The 8487-nt window shown below is 34.3% G+C and overlaps 1 pseudogene; it reads right to left on the reverse strand.

Annotated features, from left to right (window-relative positions):
• Positions 1 to 6738: 6738 nt before the first annotated feature.
• LOC115518769 lies at positions 6739 to 7639 on the reverse strand (annotated as a pseudogene).
• Between the last annotated feature and the right edge of the window lie 848 nt (positions 7640 to 8487).

Consider the following 8487-nt stretch of genomic DNA (forward strand, 5'->3'; position numbering starts at 1 on the left):
ACTAATGACATGTTACTCAGACATTAAAAGGAGATCTTGCCATGTTCAATGACATGAATGAACCTAGAATGTATCATGCAAGTTAAATAAGACAGAGAAAGAGAAAACCATATGATTTTATTTATATTTCAAATCTAAAAAACAAAGCAAATGAACAAATAAATAAATCAACACAAAACCCAGAAATACTCATAAGTACCAAGAACAAACCAGTGGCTGCAGGTGGAGGGGGAGGATATGATAAATACATGAAGGGGATTAAGAGGCACACACTTCTAGTTATAAAATAAGTCACAGGGATGAAAAGTACGGCAAGGAAATAATGTCAATAATATTATAATAACATTATATGCTGACTACACTTATTGTGGTAAGCATTATGTAATTTATAGAATTGTAAATCATTATGTTGTACACATGAAACTATATTACATTGTATGTCAGCTATACTTAAATGACAACAAAAATAAAAGAATTTTAAAGTGAAAAAAACATATTTATATATTATATGAAGATATTCTCATTGCTATTTGCACAAATCCACTCCACTAAAACTTCTTCAGGAAAAAAATGAAATTTTATTAGGAGATATTAGGGATAGCTCAAAAAAAAAATCCAAGAAAAATATGTAAACAGCAAGACTGAAAAAATTAAGGCAGTAGCCATAGCATTTAGCAACAGACGTCAGATGTCATCATTCTTAACCAAGTTTTACCATTAATGTGACTCATGTCCAATCTCCACTTCTCTATTTCTCACTGTGAATTCTCAATAAAGAACCTGTTTAGCCCAGCCTGATTAGTTCCCCTTATCTAATCAAGCAGGATCAAGAGGGAAGTGTCATTTGAAAGACAAATATATAACCCACAGGGTTCTGCTCATTTGAGTAAGTGTGTGAGGTTCTCACAGAAGAGGTCCTGGCAACACCATCCTATCAGGCACCAACAACTATATCTCATTATAAATGAACACACTGCATGCTTAAATAATGTCATATAGTTTTTTTTTTTCAGCAAATATGACTTGAATGCTTTCTATGGGCCAACTCCTATGGAGAGAGCAATGAACAAGATCTGATCATCTTTAAATTCTATTGGAATTAACAGACCATAAATGAATTCCCAGATAATTAAATGTGATAATTACCTTATACAAGAAGTGCTGCGAAAGGAATGAGGTCTAGAGAATCTAGGTTGGGGACTTAAGTTTTCTTTAGACAGGTTGTCAAAAAAGAAGCCTCTCTCAGAAATTGACATCTATTCTGAGACATGAAAGATCAGAGGAAGCCAGCCATGGGAGAGACACACTTTTTCAGGCAAAGTCAATAGCAAGTGAAAAAAGCCTTGAAGGAGAAAAAGTGCATTGTGTTTCTGCACAGAAAGGAGACACAAGCTACAGCAGAATGAATGCCGAAGACAGTAGTAAACAGAGTTTGGGAAGGTGAGCAGAAGGAAGACTGTGCAAGACTTTCATATTTATATCAAAATTTTAGCCATAAATCTAATACACCAGGCATTGAAGGAAGAGTTTGAAGCATGTTGAGGTGGGGAAGAAAGCTAGGTTTCAAATAATTCTTTCTTTCTAAAGTACAGAGAATGGATTGGTGGCACAAAAGGATGGAAACAAGATATATATGTCTATTGCCATAATCTGGGTAAGAGGTAATATTGGCTTTACCTAGAGAAGTAACGTTGAAGATTAAACAAACAAACAGACAGACGGACGGACACCAAAGATGTGAAATTTACTTTGGAAGAGAAATTGATATTTGATTAGAATTGGAAAATGGAGGGAAGGAGAAAATTAAGTTTGACCAGGATTATGTGTTAATAGTATCCTTTGCTGAGATGAAGAAGACTTCCTAGTAGCTAAATGATGGTGATGTTTTTTTGTTGTACACCCAGTTCAAACAATCAGTCATGACCCAGGGGTTATATTTTCCTTTAGAAAAGATTTTACCCATAGTTTAAAGGAGGGGACCTGGCTGTACTTTCTCAATGTTAGCTACATTCTCAGAAATGTTAACCCCTTATGTTCCCAAGGCAGTAACCAGCAGCACATGGAATTTATTGCCCTCTCAGTCTAAATTAGGAAAAATATCAAATGTCCACTGAGCAGTGGGTTGTCAGAGTTCTGGAACTGAATTCTGTTGGTCCTGTTTTTTTTTTTTTTTTTTTCTGGTTTATCTGAGTTTGAGTATGTGTCCATTTCTAACCAATTACTGTAGCTAGAAAGACTGTCTACACTAAACAGCTTTAGGGCATGAGAAACAATTCAATCAGTAAATATTGTTAACTGTCCATTATATGACAATAGGCATACAGCAAGGAGGAAATCAAACAACAACAAAAACAATGCCATAACATTCTATTGAATTCCTTTCTTTTTTAATTGATTAATTAATTAATTTTTATAAATGGGGGGGGCAGAAAGAGAGAGAGAGAGAATCCCAAGCAGTCTCTGTGCTGTCAGTACAGAGCCCTATGCAAAGCCAGATCTCCCAAACCATGAGATGATGACCTGAGCCAAGATCAAGAGTCAGACTTTAAAAAGACTGAGCCACCTGGGCGCCCCTCTATTGAATTCCCTTCTTACTGCAAAGCAGTAAAATTCAGGATGCTATGAAGATAAAAAGGTAATGGATGTTAATGGATATTCCACAATTTGCCACATTGTCTTCTAACAATTTCTGTTTATTTTACATTTTTATAATCCAAATTAGTGAAAAAAAAATTTAATGCCAATCCAACCTCTATTATTAAGCATAGTTGCTTTAATTTATCAATGTGAATATAAAATAGAATAAAGATTATGTCTTTTGAGGGGGGCATATTCTGAGAATTATATGGAAACAGTTATGCTCCTATATCCTTTGCAATATTAATCAACAATGTTTGAGTCAGTTAACTATTTTTTACATGTGTAATTTTCAGCCTCTGAGTTTTTTTTTTTTATTTAGAATCAAGTTTTGTAAATTGACCGCCCATTTTTGCCATTTTTTTGTAAATTGATTTCTATGTTTGCTGCCTCCTCCGTACATCAATTTACTAGTTAATTTGGTTCTAAACAACTAATTTTATCATTTTCTTTTGTGGTATTGAGCCCTTGTCTGAGACCAGTAAAGATCTTTGGTGTCCCCAGTGATATTTTCTATACAAATTTCCTAACTTGAGGGCATTTGGATTCAAAAGTTCTTCTCTTTATTTTCTCCTCAGAAATGATTGTCTCCTCTTCTGCCTTCACACAGTGGCATTAAGTGACTTACAACAGCTCAGTCTTCTCTATTTAATTGCATGAAAACTTTTAAAAAAATATTTATCTATTTTGAAAGAGAGAGAGAGTTGGGGAGGGGCAGAGAGAGAAAGGAAGACAGAGGGTTCCAAGCAGGCTGTGTGCCTGATGCAGGGCTGGAACCTTCACAAACAATGAGATCATGGCCTGAACTGAAGTCCAACGCTTAACTTACTGAGCTACCCAGGCGTCCTGTTTAATTGCATTTTAACTCAGAAGCAAGTAGAAAGTCAAAAAGATGAAGCTGCAGTGACTACCAGTCCTCAGATGACCTCTGCTGAATGTGCAAGTCCACATCAAAATTTACTGGTACTCCTGATGTGGCATCATTGTTATCTCTTACCCTATACTTTGACTGGCATATGAATATGCCAAGACTATGATAGCTATGTGAAGTAAAAGATATCAATAGTTCTGTTAGTTGAACATGTTACTCTCATTTTGATACTTATTTATAAATTTTCATTTTATTTGGACTTAGAAATCTTACCTACAAGTAAATAAAGATTGGAGGGGTGCCTCGGTGACACGGTTAAGCTTCTGACTTTCGCTAAGGTCATAATCTCATGATTTGTGAGGTCAAGCTCCGTGTCCGGCTCTGTGCTGACAGCTCAGAGCCTGGATTTTGCTTCTTTGGATTCTGGGTCTCCCTCTCTCTCTGCCCCTCCCCCGCTCATGCTCGCTCTCTCTCTCTCTCTCTCTCAAAAATAAACATTACAAAATTCTTTAAAAAAATATTAAAAAGATTGGAAAGGTTAAGCTCAAAGTCATCTAGTGATTAGTAAAGTCACATGCTAAATTCAATGTCTGGACCATAAAATCAATGTGCATTTCACTACAACATACATATCTTCTTTCTAAAATCCCACTATACCCACAAAACAAAAACTTCCTGACAAGTCAAAACTATTCTATCTTACTTAGGTGATTTGGCTTTAATATGTTCAGTACTTTACAGAACAAACACAGTACTGTTGTGATATATTCAGATAATAATACAGAAATGAGTTCCAAAGTGTTCAAAAAGAAGTTCTTGCTCTGAGAATTTCTGCTTAACAAACCTAAGTCTATCACTTTCAAAAGTCCACATTCTTTGAAGGATACTTAGATATCTTTACAGCTGTAAAGTTGGAAATAATTATAGTTGTATAAATAAAAATTCTTCTCATGCTTCAGTTAATTTTAATAACTATAATTCATAATAAGTGCAATATGGCATGGGATTCTAATAACGTAAATTCATGCCTTCTTGCCTAGGAACATTAAAAGGCCATGAGGTGGTGGGAGGGAGCATTTATTAAAATTGAAAAGAAAATTGGAAATATGAATCTGCTTATATGTATATGCATTACAATGCTGCACATTAGAAGATATATCAGCCAATACTATGTTTCCTTATAAGTGTGAAAGAAGAGTGGAATACTTCAACCATTGTTTTTATACTGGGAAGAAAAAAAATGAATCCCAATTCAAGGTAACAATAACTGAGTTTAAGTTCAAGTTCAAGCTTTTTGCTTACTAGTTCCTTAAACTTCTGAATTCTAATTATCTTAACAATGAAATGATTTTACCTGCCTTACCTATTGCATAGTGTTGTATTAAGGATTGAATAGAACGTATGCCTGTGTGATTTGTTAGATAAAAACACCATATAAATATAATTACTATCTACTGTGTTCTCTGAAATAACACATTCAAACTTAAAATATATATTTTTTATTTTAAAATGTTTTTTTTTTATTTTAAATAGTGTCAAGCTGTATTTGAAAGCTACAAAAGGCAACTTCAAAATGGAAAGATATGAATGCAATGAATTCTATTTTAAATCTTGTGAGATTCAGCTTAATAGTAGTTAGAGGCAAACGTATACCTTCTGATGAAAATATTTCAGCACCAGAAAAAGTGAAAATTGCTAAGCCGACAATTCAAATCAAAATTTTAAAAGAAACAAAAATAAAGAAATAATAAAGAGAAAGCCATAAATTAAAGAAATACAACACAAAGGAAAAGGAAGGTAGATTAATATGCAAAATTAAATTCACAGAATAATGCTTTATAACACTGAGTAACTTTAAGTGTGGGAAATGGGAGTGTCTTTTTTTTAAAGTATAATTTTAAGGAACTGAAGTGAGGGAAACTCTAAGAGGCCAGAAAAAGAAATAAAGTTAATTAATTTATTCAGTTAACAGGTATTTATTGGACACCTAATATGCGCCAGGCACTACTCTAGCACTTGTTTACAACAGTTTAAAAAAAAAAGATAAATATCTTAGAGTTTGTATTGCAGTAGGAAAGATTGCTAAGAAAAATTAAAAAGTAAATAATTAGTACATTAAAATTTAATGAGTGTTCTGGTAAAAAAAAAGTAACTCAATGAAGCATGATAATGTTTTCTGGGGAATGGAGATTACAATTTTATTTTATTTTATTTTTTTTAATTTTTTTTTTCAACGTTTATTTATTTTTGGGACAGAGAGAGACAGAGAATGAACGGGGGAGGGGCAGAGAGAGAGGGAGACACAGAGTCGGAAACAGGCTCCAGGCTCTGAGCCATCAGCCCAGAGCCCGACGCGGGGCTCGAACTCACGGACCGCGAGATCGTGACCTGGCTGAAGTCGGACGCTTAACCGACTGCGCCACCCAGGCGCCCCGAGATTACAATTTTAAACAGAGCAATGAGAAAGGCCTTATCTTTCTCAAGTCAGTCTCATTCTGAAAAACACAAAATAACTCTCAGGTTAATTTTTCCATCAAAATCCAGTTGTAAGTATTCAATTGCCTACTTGGCATTTCCACTTGGATTTTTAGTTAAAATTTCAAATTTAAAATATCCAAATCTATGTAGAATGAACATCAAAATCTGCATCACTGTGCCACTAAAACTGCTTGATCTTCAGTTTTCATCAGTCAGTGGCAACCCCAGACTTTCAGGTATTTAGAACAATAAATAATAGGAAGATAAATAAATAAAATCCTCCAGAAATCCTTGTTTTCCTCTTTTTCTAACAAAGGACACCCAATTTGGCCAAAAAAAATTATATCAAAAGCAAAGTCAGAAATATCAAAAGCATTTACATGAGTATTTAATGGATCAACATATGTGTGTGTGTGTGTGTGTGTGTTTGTGTATGTGTGTGCATATGCGTATGAATACATGTACCTAAATACTTACATTATTTTCTGGATCAACAGATAATTTCTCATTGCACATTATTTCAAGTATACAAATTTATTTCAGGGTTAGGGATGTTTATTTTTCAAAATTAGAAAATTCATGTTATTTAATTTATTACCTTGGTTAAAATAAAAATTTTTAATTTCCAAAAATACCTTTGATCAAATTTAAAAGTCATTATAAACAACTTTTTATAAAACTTTTATCAAATTATAATAAAATGGTACACCTCAACTTCATAAAAGGCATCTACCATAAATCTCCTGCAAACATCATCCATTTCTTCTTCCTTTTAAATGGATCAGTGATTTAATTGGGTTCTTTGTAAAAATTTGGAACACCAATTTGGAGGATAAACTCCATTTGTGAGAAAAAACAGAGTGGAGGTGGCCCTGAAGCTGACAAACAGCTTTGATTCTTGGCCGAATTTGAGAGTCCACAGCTTTCTGGTAAACCTTGTGCTTCTTGTAATCTCATACTTCTCTTCCTCTGTGTTGAAGATCTCATATTCCTGGTGTCTGGGTTTACACAGCTTCTTCTTCTTTAAGTAAGCATCAATGAGATGTTTGGGGATTTTCACTTTGCCGATATCATTTTCAATGGAGGGCCAGATGTCTAGTCATAAGTAGCAAGCCACTGGTCAGTTGCTTAAGGAAAACCACCCTCTTGCTTCTGTGGTGCCCAGTGAGGATGATCAAAATGGTTCCAGAAGTGACACTAGCTCACACTTTTCTCACAGGCTGCCTGAAAGGTTGTTTTGTTTGTTTGTTTGTTTGTTTTTTGTTTTTTTTTTTCCCAGCGGCTCAACAGCTTTCAAGGCATGTCTTCAGTAGGATAATACCTAGGCATTTTACAAAGTTTAACCACTCAAGTACCACCATTCTTGTCACCACCAACTGGTTTTGTGACAGAACTAAGAGCCTTCTTTTTCTTCTGAGCCCTGGATTTAGCTGCTGAATACTTCCTCTTATACTTGGCCTTTCTGGAATTTATATCTGATCAGGACTATCTATCAATTCCTCTGACTAGGACAGGGTTTTGGCTGTAGTGGGGCTTCCCCTTTGGCACTTTAGCCTTGAAATTATCCTTCTTAACTTCGCCACCAGCATCAGCCCTTTTGGCTTCAGGCTTCTTCTCCTTAGTATCCTGCTTCTCAGCTTTTTCACCCACCATCTTGCAGGATGGGAAAGAGCAAACATCATCCATTTTAAACATTAACATCTTCCTTTAAGATGAGGAATGTGACTAGGATACCCCTAAACAAGTGATCCTACTTAACACTGAAGGGAAAGATCTAGTCAACCCAAGAAAGCAAGAAATACAAATAAACTATTTCAAGGATTAAAATTTGGATATCTGCTTCAAGCCATGTTGAAGTAACACAAAAACATTGGCCCATCCATCCTAGAAACTAGAAAGCAAACAATATTTGAAACAATAGTTTTCAAGCATTAAACAAGACAGTGCAAGATAGTGGTCCTTGAGAAAAGGAAATAAATAAAGAGAGCCCTAGGGTTGTTCAATATCACAGTCTGAAATGACTTTCTAGCACATAGCACAGGGATAAAGAAACTAAAAAAGTTAAAATTTGATGTTCATTTTTCAAAATTATGAATAGGAAGAAGTCAGTCATAACAGTTGCTATTCTATATTGACATGCAGACCCTAGTGGATACTATTTTGTAGACTATATAAGATTTGGAAAGGAGGAAACAAAATGTAAATAATAATAATAATTAAATTAAGTTAAAAAATATAAAACAGAACAGAATAAGAGAAAACTATAGCAAACAATATTATTCCTTAAAACCTGCCATCACTCATTAGTAATAACTAAGAGATAAACATGTCTCATTCATCATATGTACCTAAGAATAACTATAACAATATATATTTAAGGCTTCTATATGAAAATTAAACTTCATTGAAGGATATAAAAACCCAATAAATAAAAAGACGCAATATTAGTGGATATAAGACCTAACATTGTAAAGAGTCAGTTGCTTCTCAATCCATTTTCA

Source organism: Lynx canadensis, chromosome B4 (assembly GCF_007474595.2).
Source record: "Lynx canadensis isolate LIC74 chromosome B4, mLynCan4.pri.v2, whole genome shotgun sequence".
NCBI lineage: Eukaryota > Metazoa > Chordata > Mammalia > Carnivora > Felidae > Lynx > Lynx canadensis.